General features: G+C 44.1%; 1 protein-coding gene and 1 long non-coding RNA gene across 4 annotated transcripts in view; one reads left to right on the forward strand and one right to left on the reverse strand.

The window, feature by feature from the left end:
* The window catches only part of SAP30 (Sin3A associated protein 30), an 84,774-nt gene extending 65,642 nt beyond the window's left edge, over nucleotides 1-19,132 (forward strand). Inside the window, exon 6 of the transcript XR_011567984.1 lies at nucleotides 12,852-19,132. The gene's annotated coding sequence lies outside the window, so the exon portion shown is untranslated. The remainder of the gene's footprint in view (nucleotides 1-12,851) is intronic.
* The window catches only part of LOC109562768 (uncharacterized), a 52,164-nt gene continuing 39,729 nt past the window's right edge, over nucleotides 12,034-24,468 (reverse strand). For 2 of the 3 annotated variants that reach the window (XR_011567985.1, XR_011567987.1), the window contains one exon: nucleotides 12,034-12,916. This is a non-coding gene — a long non-coding RNA (uncharacterized lncRNA). Of the gene's footprint in view, nucleotides 12,917-19,077; nucleotides 21,773-24,468 lie in introns of all 3 variants that reach the window. The other variant, XR_011567986.1, reaches the window with a different exon arrangement.

Below are 24,468 nucleotides of genomic sequence, written 5' to 3' on the forward strand. Positions count from 1 at the left end.
GGAAAATATTTACAAGAGTGACAGTTTCAAGCCCCTGAGGGATTTGAAAGTGGTGCGTTTTCTGTGGCACCTTTCACTTCAGTGTATTATTTGAAGAGAAGTTCTTACTGCTAATAAAACTAGAAAGGAGAAAATTGAACTTGGTTCATAAAGAGAGACACCCTGTTCCCTGCAGAATACCCTTGTTGGGCCGGGTAACTAAGACAGTGCAGTGGGATGTGTGGTGGGGAGGGTACGTCTTCAGTATCACAAAGAAGCGTGATTATTTAAGAAGTCTGGTCTCCATTAAGAATAGAACAAGAGGAAATATGTTTGATTTGCGGAAGGAAGGATTTAGGCTGGATCCAAATACTCTCTGTATTGGCAGTCGGTAAAATAGATACCCAAGGGAGGCGCAGTAATACCATTCCTAAGAAGGTCTATAGAATTATCATCTACATTGCATTGTTAATAGTTTCTGAAAATAGTAAGGCCTTACGAATATTCTGTCCAGCATATGAGATTTGCCTGTGAACATCTGAAAGAACATAGCCAGGGTGAGCAGCAAGAAAGAGTCTCACTGACCTTTAGCTGGGCCAGTTTTCTTGCTTTGTAACTCTGTAATGAAATCTAGAGCAGAGGACAGCCTCAGTATCAAAAACAAGGAAGCAAACAAAGCACCGCTTCCTAAGGGAAGTGTGCAAAAGGGTGTCCTCTCTTCCTGCTACCTCCTTGCCACCTGTCACAAAATTGAGGATGTCAGGAACTTTTTGCGCACAGCCAGAAGAAAGCACGCCAGATCTGTTAAGATCAAGAAAAACAGGGATCCTGTGAAGTGGGGGCTTGGGTGCAGCGGCTCTGTGACTGTCGCAGACCGAGGGAAGGCGGAGCAAGGGGGCAGCCCTGTTCTGGGTTTGCAGCTGAAGCAACCAGGCCTGCTGACTTACCTGTATTATCATTTTAAAAGTTCAAGTGAACAAGTTTTTAAAGGGATGAAAAGGCTACATATGTTCTAACTGAGCCGGCTGGTCACCTGTGCCTCCCAGCCTGGGTGATGCTGTTGGGGACTTAGCACGGATGGGCCCTGGATCTGATCGGGAAGCTCACCAGGCTTGCGGCTTCTCAGGGGGGGGATCTGTTGACATGAACAATCCTCAGCACGTTGGGTGATTTGAGTGCACTTTCATGATTCGCTCTCATTTTACCCCGTTGCTATTTCCACATGCCACAAGAACCCCTCCACTCCCCTCTGAATTATGTGCTGTTCAAGACGGATGCTCGGACCTCCCACCCAGGCAGGGCAGCCCCAGCTCCGCGAACTCACAGGACCCATTGTTCGTCCCTTCCATACCCAGTGCTGTCACCGCAGGCCTGCGCTCCAGCGCAGCCGGGAGGGTGGGAAACGAGCCCCCGGAGGGTCATCCATCATGCTCATAAACGCTCTGAGTTCTACCAAGTTCCATCAGAGTTCGCCTACACACCGAAGCAAACACAATCCTGCTCTGTGCATTCCTGTTTTCTTCAATGTATGTGCTGCCCACAAACGTGCGTGAAGTATCTGCACGTGTAATGGGTGCGCCTGAAGCTGTGCGCACATCTGGGCAACTGTGCGCAGCATGCACTGGGCCGCGTGCCAGGGTGCGCGGGACGCCTGGCGCGGGCGGAACCTGCACCTTCACGGCGGCACGGAGAGGCCGCGCTGCTTCTGGGCTTGCATGTTCATGAAGCACCATTCTCCGGTTTTCTCTCCAGCCTGCCTTCATGGGCTGGTTTTTTTTTTTTTTTCCTCCTAAAAATTGAAGTGTAGTTGATTTACAATATTAAATGTTATTAATATTTCAGGTGTACAACAAAGTGATTCAGTTTTTTATATATATACATGTGTATTATATATAATATTTATATTACATAACTGAATCACTTTGAGATATATATATACATATATATATATATATGTATATATATACATTTCAGATTCTTTTCCATTATAGGCTATTATAAGCTATTGGCTATGCTTCCCCAGTGCTATACAGTAGGATCTTGTTGGTTATCTCTTTTGTATATTTGTTGTTGCTGTTTAGCTGCTAAGTCATGTCCTGCTCTGTGACCCCATGGACTGTAGCCTGCCAGGCTCCTCTGTCCATGGGATTTTCCAGGCAAGAATACTGGAGTGGGTTGCCCTTTCCTCCTCCAGAGGATCTTCCTGACCCAGATGTGGGATCGAACCCACATCTCCCACGTCTCCTGCATTGGCCAGCAGATTCTTTGCTGCTGAGCATATAGTAGTGTGTGTATCTTGTGCCTTGGTTTTAATAGCCTCACTCATCTAAGCATCTCCAAAACCTGTGATTAGTTAGGGTCCTGGCCTGCTGCTGACTCCCCCCTCCACCGCTTCTGCCCACACACCCAAATTCACCAGGAATGTCTATGGCTCCGTAATGAGGTTAAGATTCCTCTCCATGGAATCCAGGAGAACATGAAAGACAGACTGTCTTTTGTGTTAACATCAAGTACGGCTTTCACCATCTTCTTTCTACTGTAAGCTCTCTGCCCACTTATTTAGAAAAGAAGCAAACTTTCCCTGAGCTTCCCAGAGCATGCAGTCTTGTTACTGAATAATCTTTAAACAGTTTACTATGTAAGACACCCAGAGCAACACACACACACACACACACACACACACACACACACACGCACGCGGTGTATGTTAAAACCAACCAGTCTGGCATCCTTTCCTTGTGTTTAATCTGTGGCTGCTTCCCATCTAGTTTTCACCTCATGAAACTCATGAGAAATCTGAAGTCATCACCTCAGCTTCAGTCTGCGTGTTCTGAGGAGTCCTGGAGGGCAGATGTGGTAGGAATTTGAAGGCTGTTTCTCCATATTTTTGGATCCTTTCAATATGCATCCTTTAGACACAGATGTCTAGAAGAGTCTTTTGGAATCTGTGGGAGAGGGCGAGGGTGGGATGATTTGGGAGAATGGCATTGAAACATGTAAATTATCACATGTGAAACGAATCTCCAGTCCAGGCTCTATGCATGACACAGGGTGCTTGGGGCTGGTGCACTGGGATGACCCAGAGGGATGGGATGGGGAGGGAGGTGGGAGGGGGGTTCAGGATGGGGAACACGTGAACACCCAGGGCTGATTCATGTCAATGTATGGCAAAATCAATACAATATTGTAAAGTAATTAGCCTCCAATTAAAATAAATTTATATTAAAAAATAAATAAAGTATCAGGTTAGAAAGTGCCTAAAAGTGGTAGTTTTGACGAGAAGGGAGAAGAACCCACAAATTCCTTTCTCATTCAGCTCGAGGATTTTCTAATCTCTTTCAATGTAAAACCTCTTGACTGGAATGAGGCTTCTAGTTTTACCTCTTATGAAGAGTGTTTCAGACCCCTTAGAAGACATACTAATAGTCGAGAATAAGAAGGAATTACCACAGAACAGGTGGAAAATGATCCAGGACTTGTATCAACAAAGTCGGACAACAATGATGAAATTCCGTATTTTTTATCTAGAATCAGCCCTAGCATCCTGGGATGATTAAGGCTGTAACAGGGGATGATCCTGTTACAGCTGTGGTGCCGGTGGTCCAGACTGACCTGCAGGTGCTGGTCACCTGTCTTTGCAGAGCAAGCCCCCAGACCCAGGGAGCCTGGAGAGAGTGGGGTTTGTGTTGCGTCTCCAGACAGCTAGAGGAGAATTCGTGCCCTGGGGAGATGTTTCTGCCTTGCCTTTATTGATGACTTTCTCCTCTGAACTCTCATGTTTCTTGGTTTTCTAATTAATTTTTATTTGAGTATAATTGCTTTATAATGTTGTGTTCGTTTCAACTGTATAACAAAGTGAACCAGCTGTATATATACATATATCCCCCTTTTTGTCCCCAGAGAGCACTGTGTAGAGCTCCCTATGCTGTACAGCAAGTTCTTATTCATTATCTGTTTAACACATAGTCATGTGTATATGTCAACCCCAGTCTCCCAGTCCATCCCAGCCCACCCCCTTTCCCCCGTGGCGTCTGTATGTTTGGTCTCTACGTCTGTGACTCTGTGCTTTAACCTTGATGCACAGTTCATATGATTCATGCAGTGTGCTGATATGCCATCAGCTTTCTCTCTGCATTTCGAGGACAGAGAGTATGTTTTTAGAGCCATGCTGACTTGCAGCAGTCATTGTGCATGATGGCTGCTCCCGACACTGCAAGGTCCACAGGAAAACAAGGGGCAGGGTGTTAGAGTCAGGGAAGCCTTCCCCCGAGGTCTGCACCAGGAGTCCCTGGCTGAGGACAGTCCAGAACTGGCAGGATGACAAGGCTGAGGGAATCCAGAGACGAGAGAGACCCTGACGTGCCTCACCAAGCCCACTCTGATCTGGTCTCCAAACTACACGAATTAATCAATGTTCTCAGGTAAACCAGTTAGCCTTTTTCCTTGCAAGAAAGCATATTAATTGATATATCTATATCTCTGAAATGTTTAAAATGATGTTAAATTGATGTAAATTAAATCTGGCTTCTCTTTGAAGAAATATTATATACTCCATATTACATTTCTTTTTAACATTTATTATTAGTCTGTGCCGGGTCTTAGTGTGGCATGCGGGATCTAGTTCCCCTAGCAGGGATCGAACCTGGGCCTCCTGCATTAGGAGCATGGAGTCTTAGCCACTGGACCACCAGGGAAGTCCCAGTTCATAATACAATTCTGATAAAGAACCCAGTATCCAACTTTTTATAGAAATTATTTTTTAAAAATGCCATGTTGAGTCAAACATATATGATGTATTTCTAGAAAGTTGTTTTTACAGAGCATGTAACTGATAATTAGGACAGAATAGAGCCAGTCTCTTCAAATTCAAATTCTTGTGACTATGTATCACGTGTAGTTCTTGTCTTCCACCTTCATAATTCCTCTGCTGTGTTCAGTGCAGGAAATAAGCACTCTTGCAGGTCTCAGAACCGACTGGGGTTTTTAGGGGACATTTCACAAGACTCTTTGAGGAGACTTTTAAGGATATTTGGGCCCACATGATAAATTAAGACATCATGCAAACCTACTTTTTAAAAATGGTTTTATGTATTTTTGGCTGCAGTGGGTCTTTGTCGCTGTACACGGGTTTTGCTCTGGTTGCAGAGAGCCAGGCCTACTCTAGCTGTAGTATGTGGGCTTCTCACCGCGATGGGTTTTCTTGTTGAGGACTGCAGGCTCAGTAGCTGAGGCACACAGGCTTAGTTGCTCCGCTGCATGTGGAATCTTTCTGGATCAGGGATCAAACCCATGTCTCTGCATTGGCAAGCAGATTCTTTACCACTGAACCACCGGGGAAGCCCCAAATGCACTTTTTTAATGGAGGTATTTCTAAGCCAATTATTTTTTCACTGTATTAACTGTAAAAGTCATACAGGATTATTTCTTAAAACTCAGACAATACAGAATAAAGATGCTCCCCCTTCATGCTGCTGAGGATTATACTAGTATTTATCTTCTTTGTGATTAGGCTGAGGCCATGTAACTGTCATATTTCAGAGGATCTGTGAGGTCATAATAATGCTAACGCATTGTTTGCTTTTTCACTGCATTGATGTTTGCACCGATGGCACAAAGGCAACAGTGGGTAAAACTGCTGGTCCCTTAGTGTGGAACTGCACTGCGTATCCAGCTGTGTTGGTCAGCGTTGCATTATCCATCGCGGTGCATTCACAGGAACCCAAAAAAGCCCACTTTAATTAAGCATGTTCTTGAAGATTTAGTAAAAATTGTGACTTTTACTCAATCTCAACTCTGAGCATGCATAATATTCTGTGACACATGAACCACTTCTGCATGTGACGTCCTACAAGGATAAACATTTGTGTCATTATCTACATTCCAAGATAAATGAACCTCTTTTTTCATTAAGCAGTTTTTACTTGAAAGACAGACTACAGTTATTCAGATTGAGTTTTGGCATATCTTTTCTTTCAAATGAACCCAGTGAGCCAGTGACTTCAAGGAATGTTGCCAGTGACAGTGTGCTTTCAAGAGAAAATTTGAATTTTGAAAAATGTGTCTGCTACTGTGAGAGCTTGATAGCGTCTCAATACTAGAGGCATTTCTGATGAGTCAGTGGTGTTACTAATTACTGTGATTTTTTTTTTTTTTTTTTTGGATATTGCACTGTGAAACATGTTAGCTTTTGGAAGGAATGCAAAGTCCACTGAAGGGTTTTAGAATCACATTATGTAAACTTGAAGCAAACACCACTTGCCCAGTTGTGGTTCAGAGTCAGAGAAGAAGAGCTACAACGATCTGAGATGGCTGTTAAAACACTTCTCCCTTTGCCAATGATGTATCTGATAGAGGATGGATTTTCTTCATATATTTCCCCCAAACAACATATCATAGTAGACTGATCACCCAAGAAGATAGTAGAACCAGCTGCCTCCCATGAAGTCAGACACTAAGGAAACTTGCAGAGGCATTTTATTTTTCTTTGGCTGTGCCGGGTCTTTGTTACTGCACAGGCTTTCTCGAGTTGCAGCCAGGGGCTGCTCTCTGTTGCGGCGTGCAGGCTTCTCATCGTGATGGCTTCCCTTGTTGCAGAGCACAGGCTCTAGGATGCGGGGCTTTGGTAGTTGCAGCTCATGAGCTTCATTGCCCCACAGCATGTGGAATCTTCCTGGAGCAGGGATCAAATCCGTGTTCCCTGCATGGGCACGGGGATTCCTAACCATCAGGGAACTCCTATAGTAAATACATATCTTAAATTTCACCCTTTTATTTTCTAATATGATTCATGTCAATAAATACAATTAACAAAACCTCTTCAGGGTACTCAGTATTTTTAAAGAGTGTAAAGGGATCCAGAAACACAAACTTGAAAATGTGCTTCAGGAAACATGAAAATACTGGAAACACAATGTCAGGGGTACAAAGCAGAATGCTGAAATGGAGGTACAGTGACTCCAGCGATGTGAAAATATATGTGCACAGAAAAGGAATAGGATGAAACCATAAAATAATAATAATTAGGTGATTTAAGTTTTATGTTCATAAAATTTCCAACTTTTCTACAATAACATGTTTTGCTCCTATAATCGGGAAGGATAGAATTTTGGTTCCAACCACAGAGCATATATTTATCTGCTTCTAATAGTGGTAGCCACCAAAAGAGCATCATGTTTTCATTTTATAGTTGTGTAGAAGGATTTAATGTGCCCGACTCTAAGACAGGGAGATTTTTAAATCACGAAACTTTCCCAAATCAAATAAAAGCATTTCTTTCTGGTAGTTCCCTGAGGAGGTAATAAACTTATTCAAATGACATTTTGGGGGCTCCTATTGAAGAATTGGACTTCATTTGTGGCTCAGACAGTAAAGAATCTGCCTACAATGCAGGAGACCTGAGTTCAATCCCTGGGTTAGGAAGATCCCCTGGAGAAGGAAATGGTAATCCACTCCAGTATTCTTGCCTGGAAAATCCCATGGACAGAGGAGCCTGGGGGGCTACAGTCCATGGGGTGGCAAAGAGTCAGATACAACTGAGGGACTAAACAATAACAACAAATTGAAGAACTGTCTATGAAGAGTCAGCCACAGAAGAAATGGATCTCCTCTCTATAGAGACACAGCATTCTCTCTCCTCCCTCCTCTAACAGCTTCAGCTAACAGTTTATATGCTTGTTGACACTGACCTTGAAAGCTGTTGTGAAAGACGGTAAGGCCACCTACAGGGGAGGAGCCCAGAAGAGCCCCCAGTCTCCTTATAAAAGCAAGTCTCTTTGGAGCTAGCCTAAGTTACTTGGCTGTACTCTGCAAAGGAGAATTAAAAGAAAGCAAGGGGAACTTCCCTGGTGCTGCAGGGCTAAGACACCGTGCTCCCAATGCAGGTGGCCTGGGTTTGATCCCTAGTCAGAGAACTAGATCCCACATGCTGCTGCTAAGACCTGGCACAGCCAAATAAATAAATACAAATTTTTTTTTTTTTAATAAAATGAGGACTTAATTACACTTTTCTTTTTATCCCTACTCAGTACAGAGTGCCATACTGAGCACAAAGCAAAGGCTCAATTAACTTATGTTAGTGGCAGCCTCTATGCCATCCTAGGGTCATTCAGGCTGTGGACTGGATTGTCTGTGTTGACATGGCTCAGCTAAAGAGAAGCTGAGAGTTATCAGGTTGTTTAGACTCAAAGATGATTCTGCTTTCCCCAGTAACCTAAAACTCAGTCTCCTACTGGGGTGACCACTTTAGCATTCTTAATAATGCAACTTCACTCCGTCTTAGTCTGACCTGACTTCTCCAGCTAAGCTTATTCACCCAAGGCCAACCAAAGCTGGAGAGAGGCATCTGCTGGCCTGGCCATCTGACCTCTGCCATGTATCACTGTGCTGCAGATGAACAAGTCAGAACAAAGGGACAGACTGCGCAGAGACAGGGCCCTGAACGTATAATTTTCACGGAAAGTTTGGCCTCTGGCTTACCCGTTAACTCCTTTTGAAGAACAGCTGCCTCTCAGGTTGAATCATCTCTCTTTTGCCTGCAACGTACAGAAAGATAAACCAACCTGCCCGATGCGACTCTCTTCAGAACGAGGTTTTCTGCCAGGATTCAGGTGCTGGAAAACTCATGTCCCTTGAAAAGAAGCCCCAGCAAAATGAAGACTTATTAGTATTTATTTTTGCATTTGGAGAGGGAGGGCGATGTCATTCCATGTTTTAGACACATCTTAATTTGCGGATTTTTCTTCTAAGACTCTTCTAATTGGATGAAAGTGCGCCGGGGCTGATTTATGGATCTCCGGAGGTGCCAGGCATCACTTCACATCTGCACAGCTGCTCTGCAGCAGTTTAACTTGGCGGAGGGTGTAAGCCTTGGAATTGTGTCATCTATTTGTACATGCTTACAACAGACTCCTTGTGCAGGTTCTTCAAGACTCTTTGCGGGCATGGTCGAGCCTGGGTGTTGAAGGAGTCTCACGGAGTGATTTATCCTATTGGGAGGCTTTCAGAGTTTCCATAATGAAGGATGAGATAGTGTTCTGTGCCATGGATTCAGTTCCCCAGGGAATTAGAGATGGGCTGAGGTGGAGAGGCTGCCAGAATGCAAGGCTTCAATCCCACAGTGGTCATCCAGCCAATGCTGGAAGTGCCACTGTGCACAACAGGCTCACTTTCACTCTGAGGTGTCACAGGGAAGCAGCCAAAAGCAGGAGCATGGGGGTGGGGGTGTGTGATGTCATGTGAGTCACCGCAGGTATAAATAACTTGAGAAGCTCTACTGACAATAGAGGATCTGGCCTCCACAGTAGCTAACAAGGCTATCTTCAAGCTCAAAGGCCTGAGTTCTGGCCCTGATGTCCTTTGTAGTCAAGGATGATACTGTGTGTTCCTCCCTGTAGCCAAGTGTGGCTGAAAATACCCAGGTGACAGACGATAAGGGCTTTTTGTGGGGCGGGGTGTGGGATGGGGCATGGAAAGCTTGTGTGGGGTCTCTGTGGGGGGCCTCCCAGCAGTCAGCTCAGCTTGTCACAGAGCATCAGGACTCCATCTGCAGCGACCCAGCAACCCTGGCATCATCCCCTTGGCTCCAATGGCCCACAAATGTCTCCACTCTTGAGCATCTTTCCCTGGGTCCTGTGACCAGGGATTTCCCCTCCTACCTGGCTGCTTGCTGTCCCGTGTGCCCATGCTGGGCAGGCAGGCGGGGGCCAGCTTTCTTGCTACACTGTTTTCAGGGGGTGGGGGGAGAGGCCTTTGAGGTGGGCTGGGTCCTTTGGCAGCTTTCTTGATGGGTGGTTTTATTTTGCCACTTCAGCACTGATTTGTTCCCAACCTTTAGGGCTGAAAGGACTTCCCCTGCTTTCTCAACATCTCCTGTCTTAGACCAGGGAATGCAGAGGCAGTGCTTTGGGCTAAGATCTGCCTCTCCTGTTGGTAGGCTAAGTGGACCCTTACATAGTTTATAGCCTTAAAAAAACGGTACCATACCAGCCTATTTTCAAAATCCTTTTTTTTTAAGTTAGAAATTCCTGAAGGCTAATCTCAGAAACCTAGTAACAGGTTCACAAGCCACCGACAGAGCTCAAGTGAGGCTCAGGCAGTGCTGGTGGCTTCAGCCAATGGCAAGCACTGAGTGGCTGCTTTTTACTTCGCCTCTTTGGCAAATCAAAATCTTCTCACATGTGGGTTCAAGATGGGATTAGGAAAGATAGGAAAAGGGCTTCTTGGTGGTGCCTTAGCCTTAAAATCTCCTACAGGAGGAACTGCAAACTATCTTGAACAGGGGAAGTCCAAGAAGCTTACTAGCTCCTTAACTTCCTCGAGAAGCATCTGAACTGAGGGTAGCTTTGGGCATAAGGAAGTTGTGATGAGGATGGGTGAGATGAGACGGTTGGGGCTGAGACCTACCCTGCCCACTGGGCTTCTGCAGGAGGGGAAGACAATCCAGTGCCTCCACGAGCAGCCAAGGGACACCAAGTCCCTTGGTGTCCAAGAAGGGACACCTTCTCAGGAGGGAGAAGGGCCCTGGAATTAGGAGACAAAGGAACTAAAAACAGACTTTGTCTACCTCACAATCCTGTCTCTTTGGTTTGAGGTCATCCAAGAGTCCCATCCTACACAATGTTTGAAGCTGTTTCTCCAGGGCACATCTCTAAATCAGCTTTCATCTCTTTTTGGCCCTGCGAGGATGCTGGAAGTGAGACCCAGTCCCCAAGTCTCCAGCACATGAACCAGTGGTCTCTGATCTTGTAGATATTCTTTTTTTTGACAAACTAGGAGGAATGGGATTGAGGGTAACAAGCATCTAGTATGTTTTGGTATTCTCATTTTGTAGATGAGGAAACTGAAGTTTGGTTATGGAAGCAGGCTCACGTGAGAGTGAACAGCAAAGATGGGATGTAAACTGAAGCCACCTACCAGGGGTGAGTGGGTTGGCGAGTCAGCCCGAATCAGGGAGCCCCTGCGTGTGACGTTGGCAGCCCTGTGTCAGAACCCTGGTCTTCTCTCTAAAGTCCTGACCAGGAACTCCGGGAAAACATTTAAGTTCTCCTCATGGTGTTTGAGAAGGAAATAGTTCCTCTGAGATTCTCTTTCTCCAAGGAAGATCCTAGTAGGTTTGGGTTGATAGACCCCCAGGAAGTCACTGGTAATAGAGGCTGACACCCCTATAAAATCAATCTATGCCCAGTAGGCTGAGCCCTTGGCTTCCTTTTTCCCATTGGATTTCTGTCAGGAATCCCAACTTCACAGCTTGTGACACAATCCGGCCCTTCTAGTTACAGAGCTCTTCCTCATGAATTACTCAGTCAAACCTCAAAGCCCGTGTTTCATTCCTTCTCTGTCAGGTGAGGGCATGGAGACAGAACGCCCATGCATTCCTGACAGCAGCGTGGCTAGGACCCCGGGGACCGGGGTAGACTCTAGAACACGCGTGCTCTTAGCGCTGCCCCGCCCTGCTCCTTCTCCACATCCTACGCAAGGGTTTATTGAGGACCACACTTCTGCACAAGGCAGCCGACGGCAGCAGTGGCCACCTGGAGGCAAGGCCCTAGGGTGTGGTGCTGGTGGGGTTGGCCTGAGAAATTAAAATCAGGGCTGACTGGGGTACAACAGGACGGATGCCAAGCTTGGCTGACAGGCCCAGCCTGAATTGGGCAGTGCTGGCAGCATGCAGTGTTATGAAACATTTTCAAAGTACCTAAGAAATCTTTTTTAAGGTGATAAAATGTCTATGTTCAGAGTGTTAGAAAATATTTGAAACAAGCCATTCCTAAGTAGGTTGAGGTAAGTATTGCTAAGACATACTATTCACATGTGTAAGAGTAAGTTCTTCATAAAATAGAACTGAATTCAATTGTTTAAAATGGGTTTGCTCTTGGGTTGCATGGAGACATGCACGTGATTTAATTGTTGCCCTCACTTTTCAACGTTTTAACTGTCAAACAGACATAGGATGGCACCTTTCCTAGGAAATGTGATTTATAATATCCTCTACTCTTACTGAAAATTGTTTGTGTATTAGTTAGGATTAGATTGCTAGAAGATCCAAAACAGCACTGGTTTAAAGAAAATAGTTTATTTTTCTCTCATGAAAAGAGGTCAGGATGGTCATGGATGGTTTGGTGGCTTCCTGGTGTCAAGGACTTCTGCTCTTCCTATCTTGTTACTCACTATGCATGAATTCTATTTTCAAATTCACCTCATGGCCCAGTATGGCTGCTGGAGTGCCAACAATTGTATCTGCAGTCCAGGGAGCAAAAAGAAAAAGGGAGCAAGAATGAAGGAACACTCTCTTCCACTTCCACTTATGTCTCCTCAGCTAGAACTCCGTGATTTGCCAGGTCTGGCTACAAAACAGACAGAAATGTATGATTTTAGCTAGCCATAATGTTCTCAGCTAAAACGATAGGATTATTTTTACAAAGAAAAAAAGTGAGAACAAACATTTAATGGCAATTAGGAGTCTACATACCACAGCTGGATTCTGGAACCCATTCCCTTCACCTTGTTCCCTAGGCTCCCACACTTGCTCCTTGCCCATGTGCATTTAGATTTCCAGCATTAAGGTCCTGTTGAGAACTGTGGAATGTCTGAGATTCCCCCTACTTGTGAGTGAGGAGCCAGCATGCCAGTGTTCTCAGTGCTGGCAGGAGACACAGGGCCCTGGGTCAGAGATAAAGGCTTAGTTACAGCAACAGTCTGAGTGCCAGTCTTTCCTTGTGGCAGCTCCCAGCCTCAGTCCCCATAGGGTGACAGCTGCACAGCAGCAGCTGACATTACAGGAAAGGCACTTTGAGCTCAAGGAAGGCAAGGGTTGTCTGGTGGGAAGGGAGACTGCTGGCCTTCTGCAGAGAGAAACTCCATCTCTGTACTTCCAGGCCGTCCACTGTGAGGAACCCTTGTGAAGACAGTCCATCCAGAACACCGGTGTCAGCGTCTCTGCCTGCAACATGACAGAGGAGAGGCCGTGGGGAACAAAGACCAATGTGACACAGTACACATGGAGCGGGTCACCAGGAAAGAAGCACCAGACACTCCCCGGCCTCTTGTGAGTGGGCAGAGCTCTGGGGGCTTGGGGGAGGGAGGGGCGAGGCTGGACCTCAAGCCAGGAGAGGCTCCGCCCCACATGCTGGTGTGCAGATGGGGCCGATGCTTCACAAACCTGCCCGTGTCCTGAGGAGTATGTGGAAGTTACACCTACTCTCCGTGGACAGATGGAGTCAGGTTCTGCTCATCCCGTGTGTCCTGTCGGCCCTCTGTCCCGCCCCTCAGCATCCTCTCGTCTCCCTGAAGGAATTCTTGTGCCCTGAGTGAAAGTGTATCTCCTGTATAAGGTCTGTGTTTCTCAGTTCGGGGGCCATGGGTTGCCCTGGATGCGAGGGTTCCCTGGCAGGGCATGAGGGCGCACCAGGGACAGACCACTGCTGGTCTGGGACTGGATGCCCCTGGATTCCCTCAGGGGAACGAGAATTTCAGGAACCCTCACAGCCCTCGGGATGGCAGGACTCACTGAGGTGACCTGAGCTCAGAGCTGAAAGTGCTCCTAATAGGTTGTTAGGGGCTGGGGTGTAGCAGGGGAGTACAGCTGAGCTGACCCTGTTTTGGGGAAGTTTAAAAGCGTACAAGTGAGTCCAGTCAGGGAAACAAAAGCAGGTAAGCAACTGTTTAGTGCTCCACTTGTCCTATGGAAGTAAAATGCAAGTCATGTATGGAGTTTTAAATGTTTTAGTATGTAGTTGCTGAGTCGTGACTGACTCTTTTGTGACCACATGGACTGTAGCCCACAAAGTTCCTCTGTCCACAGGATTTCCCAGGCAAGAATACTGGAGTGGGTTGCCATTTCCTCCTCCAGGGGATGTTCCTGGGATCAAACCCGTGTCTCCTGCATTGGCAGGCAGATTCTTTACCTGCTGAGCCATTGGGGAAGCCCATAAATGTTTTTTTAGTAGCAATATGAAAAATAGGTTAAATTAATTTTAACATTATATTTTATTTAACCCAATATACTGAAAATGTGATCAGTTTAGTATGCAGTCAATATAAAATTATTTGGGAAAAAGTTCACATTTTATGCTAGTCTTCCTAGTGTGCATGCATTTTATACCTACGGTGAGTCTCAATTCAGACAAGTCACATTCAGGGGTTCAATAACTATATGAAGGTTGCGGCTTCCATACCAGACAGCAAAGGCTTAGTCCAAGATTGTGGGGGGTGTGTGTGTGTGTGTGTGGTGTCAGTGGTGCTTGACACAGACAATACATGTACTGTCCTGACCTTGTCTTCTGTGTGTGGGGCAAGTGTTCTGTCTTCCCAGATGTGTAGGGTGTCCTTTTCTTTTCCTCACATCTTCCTTTGCGCACCGGAAAATCAGCTATAGGGGAGACTTGGTGCTTGCTACCTTAGCCAGGCCCATATCCGGCTGGCATAAAGAACATTTATGGAGGAAATGGCCAATCTGAAGTTTAAAAAAAAAAAAAAGAGGTTGTGGGGAGACAGGTTAAAAAGAGAAGAGGAAGCAGCAGGAGGAGAAAACCTTGTACACTGCAGAATACATTACTGCTGCTACTGCTAAGTCACTTCAGTTGTGTCCGACTCTGTGCGACCCCAGAGATGGCAGCCCACCAGGCTCCCCCGTCCCTGGGATTCTCCAGGCAAGAACACTGGAGTGGGTTGCCATTTCCTTCTCCAATGCATGAAAGTGGAAAGTGAAAGTGAAGTCGCTCAGTCGTGTCCGACTCTTCTCGACCCCATGGACTGCAGCCTACCAGGCTCCTCCTTCCAGGCAAGAGTACTGGAGTGGGGTGCCATCGCCTTCCCTGAGAACACACTACACTTGCGGTCAAATGGAACAAATTCTTTACTTGGTACATAGACTTGTCCTAGGCAGTGTGCTCAAAGGGAGAATTCCCAAGAAGCAGTGAGAGGTTCGGAGTCATTCATCAACTTAATCATGATCTATTTTCTTGCCTTGAACAGTGCCAGCTGGAATATGTTACATTCTATCCCAGGAAGGGAATCCAAGGAACAATTCCCAGCAAGCAGTTGTTCAGTGTGCAGAGAGTAAAAACCTCCAAGGCTTTTCATTAGGAGTTTCCCAAGATTTTTCCATCATCTTCCACCTAGAGCAGTGCAGTGTAGCAGTGTTAGCTGCTCAGTTGTGTCCGACTCTTTGGGACCCCACGAACTGTAGCCTGCCAGGCTCCTCTGTCCATGGGATTCTGCAGGCAAGAATACTGGAGTGGATTGCCATTCCCTTCTCCAGAGCATCTTCCTGACCCAGGGATCGAACCCAGGTCTCCTGCATTGTAGGCAGATTCTTTACCATCTGAGTTACAGGGAAGATCCACCTAGACAGATGTAGTCAAATGGAAAAATTAGGACTGTAACGGTATACAATTTGGGACCCAACACTGTGTTGGTGTGAGGAGAGACTCAGATTCCAATCAGAAGGCAATTTGAGTTTTGGTACAAGACATGCACTTAGGGCAGGCTTCCCCGGTGGCTCAGAAGGTAAAGAAGACGGAAAAAACAACAAGGCAGGCCTGGTAAATGCCTGACACAGACATGGAACAGCGCAAAGGCTTAACTCAGCCCTGTCCCAGGCACCTGAGATAAGTGCTTGGTCTAATGATGCTTTAGCATTCAACTCTGTAATATGTGACAAAATAATGGGATTAACATGCAAAACTATAAAAACGCAGTGAACTCTATATTGTGAATGGAACTGTACACTGTGAACTGGGAAAAATGAACATCAATTTGAGGGCTATGACAGACTTAAGATGTATAATTCTGAAATATGATGTTCTTTTACTTTATCTAAGATTTTAAGGAAATGCCAGTATTCTATTTGACTCACAGACCTGATGTAGCCCCCTTAACCATGAATGTCCACAGTAGGAAAAATGAACTGAGCCTATAAACTAGTTTCTCTACTTTCTGAACTATTATCAGCTATGAGTTGTCCCCCTCTTCCAAATGTGGGCCTGATATTAATACTACAGAAGGGTAGTATCTATACACATATGTATCTACAATTCCAGGAAGCTGGGAATTTTCTGGATCATGTGGACTAACAAAAAATTTCTCATGGAATATGCAATGAATTGAAACAATGCTTTAAAATTTTTTTCTTAATTATAATTTATCAAGTTAATGTAGTCTGTTCTTTATTTGGATGTGAGTAAACAGGCTACTGACAAAAGGTATTTTCCTGTTGTACTAAAGAATCACATGACCCAGTTTTTGGCATTGGTCTAGAATCTAGGCATTATTGTATTATGCAAAAGAATCACTAGAATTTAACCTAATTGACTACTCAAGTCTCTACAGATTAAAAATCAGTGAATCCACCCAGGAGACAAGCCAGCACAGGTGCACAGCAGTTGACCCATGACCTACCAGCTGTTGCCTTTTGGGTTCACGTGACTGAGAGGAAGCTGGAAAAACTCGAATTTGTTGACAAAAACTGTTAGTCACCAAAGGCCAGAATTTTTTTGCCTTGGATTATTTTGGGAGAACCCTGCCAACAATTTCATAACGATAACTTGGACATTTGCCTATAATTCTTGTAACCCCTCCCAGCTGGAGCTAAGTATTAGCATTAAAACACTCCTGTTAAAATGGTCCTCCAAGGTTCAGTGTCTCTATGCTGCCTTAATCTGCTCCCAGTTCCACTTCACCTGAATTCCCAAAGCCACACATGTTCTTCTATTCCAGTGATGCGGAGTCACATCAAGTCAGCCAAGCCAGCAAGCTTGGGAGTTGGAGAAGAACATTTTGAAATCATCTAAAAAGAACATGTTTTTTAATTACAAGAAGGTGGGAGATGAGATTTCTCCCCAAATAATTGAACCCAAATGGAACTAAGGCTTTGTAAAAATGGAATTATTTAAAAAATCAATAGTGATCAATGATTATTTCAATGATGTAAGTCAATGCTCCCTACATATTTTAGGCCAATAGGCCCACAAACTCCTCCCCCTTATCCCTCACTGATGAAAACCTTTCCATAGTGTGTGCTATGTGCCAAGCACATGGGTGGGTATCCAGACAATGCTCTGTGTGAGGGCGATAGCCCTGCTCCCAGAGCCATTCTCTGAGCTCCAGCCAGACATGGACAGCCACCTGGTGCCCTCGCATCTCTCCCACTGACACTCTTACATAATCCAGAAGAAGGAGACTGACACTTAAAAGGTCCTTAGAGTATTCCATGGCTCTCCCCTTTCCAACTGACAGACATCAGAGAACGACCCTGACTGTGGAGAGCCCAGCACACTAACGACACAAAGCATGACTTGAAAGTGGATGCTTCCCTTCTGAAACCCACTGATAAACACAAACTTTGCAGATAAAACAACAGTAACAGAGAACAGGAGGCAGTTGCTAGGGGTCGGTGGGAAGGAGGGAGCTGACGACAAAGGGCAGAGAAAGCGGGAGCTTTCTCTGGGATGGAGTGGTTGCTTCTGGGTCCTCATGGTGGTGCATCTATGACTCTGTGCATCTCTCAAAGTGTACAGAAATGTACACACACAAAATGAATTGTACTATATGCACATTAACAGTAAATTCAAAGAAAAGGGACCGACCCCTCTACACTGTTGGTAGAAATGTCAATTGGTACAGCCACTATGGAGAACAGTATGCTGCTGCTGCTGCTGCTAAGTTGCTTCAGTTGTGTCGGACTCTGTGCAACCCCATAGATGGCAGCCCACCAGGCTCCCCCATCCCTGGGATTCTCCAGGCAAGAACACTGGAGTGGGTTGCCATTTCCTTCTCCAATGCATGAGAGTGAAAAGTGAAAGTGAAGTCGCTCAGTCGTGTCCGACTCTAGTGACCCCATGGACCGCAGCCCACCAGGCTCCTCTGTCCATGGGATTTTCCAGGCAAGAGTACTGGAGTGGGGTGCCATTGCCTTCTCTGGGAGAACAGTGTGGAGGTCCTTAAAACTCTGTATGATCCAGCAATCCCACTCCTGGGCATATATCTAAACAAAACTCTTAATTCGAAAGGGCAGCACTATTCACAATAGCCAAGATATGGAAGCAACCTAAATGTCCATCAACAAATGAATGGATAAAGAAGATGTGATACATATATACGTACAATAGAAAATAACTCAGACATCAAAAAGAATGAAATTTTGCCATCTGCAGCAACACAGACAGACCTACGAAGATAAACATTTAATAGATGTACTGGACAAGAATAGGAGTCTGTCTCCTGAAAACAGCAAGAGCGAGAACTCTTTGCCCCCAGAGACAGAGTAAGCAGGGACAGCACAGCACAGGTCAAGACCCTATTCCAACCAGGCCCGTCAAATCAGGCACTGAGCCTGACCCACCTGTGTATTGCCGGCACCATGTTTTGCTCAGAGCAGGTGCTCACAATGTCTTGTTTTACCTGAAGTGTTGGGAGTAGAAGGCTTCTGGCAGGCACATACAGAGCAGCGACTCGGAGTATCCCCAGTGCAGTGATCCGTGTAACTTAGAGTTAATTCTGCCACCGTATGTAAACAAAGACTGCCCAAGATATTTTCATTTCGTTTAGTTTGGCTGTCACTCAAGGCAGAGTTCAGAATTAAGGAATTGGATACTATCTTGGATATTAGTGATGGGCCATAAAAAATAAATTAGGTCCTTTAAATAGTAAGTACTGCATAAAACCACCCAGGGATTAGCCAGAGAAAAAAATGGCAAAGCAAATCTTTAAGAAAATTTTTCTGTGATCAATTGAATCTTTTTAGAATTCAGACAACATAAGACGACTCAGAATTTGGTCATAAAAAGAAAGCTGCCAAAATAATAACACAAAATAAATGTTGAACCCTTTATTTTTATGAATTTGTTTTCTCAAAAGAAAACAGAGGTGCTGCCAATTTATCCCTCAGTAACTTTCCAACTGGGTAAAGCATTAAAATAATATATGCTATTTAAAAATTATAAGGAATTCATTAAATGGGCGAGATCTCAGATTTCATGTATTGAGGATTTTGCTTTGATAGGACACAAACTCCCTATTGGGATTAGATATTTTTGGATATGAGCAGTTCTCTTCTCACTGGAGGGAAAATGCTGAATAAATGAGTGAATAATAAATTCTTACCTGCGAATTTCTCTGTCAGCATCAGACACCAACAAAGCAGCCTGCAGGAAGGAGAGGCGGGGGAAGGTGGGGTGGGGCTCGTGGAGTCTGGCCTTCTGGGTGTAGGTAGGGAAGAGCTGCCCTCCAACCCAGGGGGAGGCTCGCTCCTGCAGCCTGACTGTCTACACATGGCAACGGACTCTGTAAGAGGCATATGTTGTTGCTTATGCTGCCTTGTAGCTGCCAAGGCTCTGTGCCTGCACACATGTCTCTCTAGCACATGAGAGACAGCATTTCCAGAGGTCTTACCTTCTTCGGGAGGGTGAGCATCTGGCCCAGCCCACATGGAGAAGCAAGGAAGAGTTAGGAACAGGGTTACAGTTCATATTAGTGATCTGTCCATTTCCTTTCTTTTTCCCCTTTCTGTCTCTCTAATCTGTTTATCATTGGTAAGCACCATAATATATATTTACCAGAGTGAAAAAGTTGGCTTAAAGCTCAACATTCAGAAAATGAAGATCATGGCATCCGGTCCCACCACTTCATGGGAAATAGATGGGGAAACAGTGGAAACAGTGTCAGACTTTATTTTTCTGGGCTCCAAAATCACTACAGATGGTGACTGCAGCCATGAAATTAAAAGACACTTACTCCTTGGAAGGAAAGTTATGAGCAACCTAGATAGCATATTCAAAAGCAGAGACATTACTTTGTCAACAAAGTTTCGTCTAGTCAAGGCTATGGTTTTTCCTGTGGTCATGTATGGATGTGAGAGTTGGACTGTGAAGACGGCTAAGCGCCAAAGAATTGATGCTTTTGAACTGTGGTGTTGGAGAAGACTCTTGAGAGTCCCTTGGACTGCAAGGAGATCCAACCAGTCCATTCTGAAGGAGATCAGCCCTGGGATTTCCTTGGAAGGAATGATGCTGAAGCTGAAACTCCAGTACTTTGGCCACCTCATGCGAAGAGTTTACTCACTGGAAAAGACTCTGATGCTGGGAGGGATTGGGGGCAGGAGGAGAAGGGGACGACAGAGGATGAGATGGCTGGATGGCATCACTGACTCGATGGACATGAGTCTCAGTGAACTCCGGGAGTTGGTGATGGACAAGGAGGCCTGGCATGCTGCAATTCATGCAGTCGCAAAGAGTTGGATATGACTGAGTGACTGATCTGATCTGATCTTAGTTTTCTGAATGTTGAGCTTTAAGCCAACTTTTTCATTCTCCTCTTTCACTTTCATGAAGAGGCTTTTTAGTTCTTCTTCACTATCTGTCATAAGGGTGGTATCATGTGCATATCTTATTGATATTTCTCCTGGCAATCTTGATTCCAGTTTGTGCTTCATCCAGCCCAGCATTTCTCATGATGTACTCTGCATTTAAGTTAAATAAGCAGGGTGACAATATACAGCCTTGACGTATTCCTTTCCCTATTTGGAATCAGTCTGTTGTTCCATGTCCAGTTCTAACTGTTGCTTCCTGACCTGCATACAGATTTCTCAAAGGCAGGTCAGGTGGTCTGGAATTCCCATCTCTTTCAGAATTTTCCACAATTTATTGTGATTCACATAGTCTAAGGCTTTGGCATAGTCAATAAAGCAGAAATAGATGTTTTTCTGGAACTATCTTGCTTTTTCAATGATCCAGCAGATGTTGGCAATCTGATCTCTGGTTCCTCTGCCTTTTCTAAATCCAGCTTGAAATTCACAGTTCACATATTGCTGAAGCCTGGCTTGGAGAATTTTGAGCATTACTATACTAGCATGTGAGATAACTGCAATTGTGCAGTAGTTTGAGCATTCTTTGGCATTGCCTTTGGGATTGGAATGAAAACTGACCTTTTCCAGTCCTCTGGCCACTGCTGAGTATTCCAAATTTGCTGGCATATTGAGTGCAGCACTTTCACAGCATCATCTTTGAGGTTTTGAAATAGCTCAACTGGAATTCCATCACCTCCACTAGCTTTGTTCCTAGTCATGCTTCCTAAGGCCCACTTGACTTCACATTCCAGTATGTCTGGCTCTAGGTGAGTGATCACACCATCGTGATTATCTGGGTTGTGAAGATCTTTTCTGTATAGTTCTTCTGTGTATTCTTGCCACCTCTTCTTAACATCTTCTGCTTCTGTTAGGTCCATACCATTTCTGTCCTTTATTGAGCCCATCTTTGCATGAAATGTTCCCTTGGTATCTCTGATTTTCTTGAAGAGATGTCTAGTCTTTCCCGTCCTATTGTTTTCCTCTATTTCTTTGCATTGATTGCTGAAGAAGGCTTTCTTATCTCTCCTTGCTATTCTTTGGAACTCTGCATTCAAATGGGTATATCTTTCCTTTTCTCCTTTGCTTTTCACTTCTCTTCTTTTCACAGCTATTTGTAAGGCCTCCTCAGACAGCCATTTTGCCTTTTTGCATTGCTTTTCCCTGGGGATGGTCTTGATCCCTGTCTCCTATACAGTGTCATGAACTTCCGTCCATAGTTCATCAGGCACTCTGTCTATAGTAGAAGTTAAAAGGCTTTTAACTGAGTGTCTCCAGTGTATAAGCATTCCACCATGCTGGTCATAGGGACGTGAGGTGCAAGATGAATGGGTCTGATCCGTCTTTCCCACTTGGCATTCACAGTCTAAATGACCGACATCAACTCACAGGCGATTTGGTGTTTAAATCATGTTAATGTGTCAGGTAGACTGGTTGCTAAGCAAGTGATGGTAAAGACTGTAGAAAAAAGCAGCAAGCAAAGACAACAACAACAAAAAAATACAAATTACCTTTCAACCAAAGCTAACTGTTAAATAACAAAGATCCAAACTGGATCACTTACCTTTTTTTTTTTTTTTTTGAGAAGTTCCTGACATTTATTTTATCCTTGTCATCATCCTGACATCTCACAGTTCATAGAGCCATTCCAGCCTTTACCATTCCGAATTTGCCTTTGAATTTTAATTTTTTTAATTGAAGGATAACTGCTTTACAGAATTTGGTGGTTTTTTGTCATACTTCAACAAGAATCAGCCATAGGCACACCCAGGTTCCCTCCCTCCTGTCTCCCTCCCCACCCACCCTTCAGCCTGTCACAGAGCCCTGAGTTCCCTGAGTCATACAGCAAATTCCCACAGGCTGTTTTACATATGGTGCGGTAAATTTCTATGTTACTCTCTCCATACATCTCCCCTTCCCCCTCCTCTCCTCCCCCCATGTCCATTGGTCTGTTCTCGAGGTCTGTTTCTCCTTTGCTGCCCTGAAAATAAATTCATCAGTGCCATCTTTTTAGATTCCATATATATGTCAGTATATGATATTTATATTTCTCTGACTTAACTTCACTCTGTATAATAGGCTCTAGGTTCATCCACCTCATTAGAATGGATTCAAATGTGTTCCTTCTTTATGGCTAAGTAGTATTCCACTGTACAAATTTACCATAGCTCTTTATCCATTCATCTGTTAATGGACGGCTAGGTTGCTTCCATGTTCTAGCTATTGTAAACAGTGCTGTAATGAACATTGGGGTACATGTGTCTTTTTCAATTTTGGTTTCCTCAGGTTATATGCCTAGGAGGGGATTGCTGGTTCATATGGTGGTTTTATTCCTAGCTTTTTAAGGAATCTCCATACTGTCTTTCCTAGTGGCTGTATCAGTTTACATTCCCACCAGCAATGCAAGAGCATTCCCTTTTCTCCATAACGTCTCCAGCATTTATTGTTTGCAGACTTTTTGATGATGGCCACTCTGATTAGTGTGATGTGGTATCTCATTGTATTTTTGATTTGTATTTCTCTAATAATGAGTGATGTTGAGCATCTTTTCCTGTGCTTGTTAGCCATCTGTATGTCTTCTTTGGAGAACTGTCTCTTCAGCTCCCTTTCCCACGTTTTGACTGTGTTGTTTGCTTTTCTGGTATTGAGTTGTATGAGCTGCTTGCATATTTTGGAAATTAATTCTTTATCAGTTGTTTCCTTTGCTACTGTTTTCTCCCATTCTGAGGCTTGTCTTTTCACCTTGTTTGTACTTCCCTTTGCTGTGCAAAAGCCTTTAAGTTTAATTAGGTCCCACTTACTTATTTTTGTTTTTATTTCCATTACTCTAGGATGTGGGTCATAGAAGACCTTGCTTTGACTTATGTCATCGAGTGTTCTGCCTATGCTTTCCTCTAAGAGTTTTATACTTTCTGGTCTTACATTTAGGTTTTTAAATCCACTTTGAGTTTATCTGTGTATGGTGTTAGGTAGTGTTCTAATTTCATTCTTTTGCATGTAGCTGTCCAGTTTTCCCAGCACCACTTATTGATAAAAACAATATGATTATCTCAATAGATACAGAAAAAGCCTTTGACAAAATTCAGCATCCACTGATGATAAAAGCATTTCAAGAAATGGGCATAGAAGGAACCTATCTCAACATAGTAAAGGTCATATATGAACCTTACAGCAAACATTATTCTCAGTGGTGAAAAACTAAAAGCATTCCCTCTAAGATCAGGAACAAGACAAGGGTGTCCACTCTCCCCACTATTATTCAACATAGTTTTGGAAGTCCTAGCTCAACAATTAGAGAAGAAAAAGAAATAAAAGGGATCCAGATTGGAAAAGAAGAGGTAAAACTCTCACTGTTTGTAGATAACATGATACTCTACATAGAAAACCCAAAAGAAACTATCAGAAAATTACTAGAGCTAACCAGTGAATTCAGCAATACAAGTTGCAGGATACAAGGTCAATACACAGAAATCACTTGCATTCCTGTATACTAACAATGAGAAATCAGAAACAGAAACTAAGGAATCAATACCATTCACCATTGCAACAAGAAGAATAAAATATCTAGGAATAAACCTACCTAAAGAGACAAAAGACCTGTATACAGAAACTTACAAGACACTGATCAAAGAAATCAAAGATGACATAAACAGATGAAGAGATAGTCTATGTTCCTGGGTAGGAAGAATCAATATTGTGAAAATGACTGTAATACCAAATACAATCTACAGATTTAATGTGATGCCTATCAAATAACCAATGGCATTTTTCACAGAACTAGAACAAAAAATTTCACAATCCATGTGGAAGCACAAAAGACCCTGACTAGCCAAAGCAGTCTTGAGAAAGAAGAATGGAGCTGGAGGAATCAACCTTCCTGACTTCACACTATACTACAAAGCTACAGTCATTAAAACAGTATGGTCCTGGCACAAAAACAGAAATATAGACCAATGGAACAAGACAGAGAACCCAGAGATAAATCCACGCATCTATGAGTACCTTATTTTTGACAAAGGAGGCAAGAATACACAATGGGGCAAAGATAGCCTCTTCAATAAGTGGTGCTGGGAAAACCATTTTGTTTTAAATGTAGTTCATAAGAACATTTGCTTACTGAGTTTTTGCATTATACAACATTAAAGAAACCCTAT

This window comes from Bos indicus, chromosome 8 (assembly GCF_029378745.1).
Source record: "Bos indicus isolate NIAB-ARS_2022 breed Sahiwal x Tharparkar chromosome 8, NIAB-ARS_B.indTharparkar_mat_pri_1.0, whole genome shotgun sequence".
Taxonomy (NCBI): Eukaryota; Metazoa; Chordata; class Mammalia; order Artiodactyla; family Bovidae; genus Bos; species Bos indicus.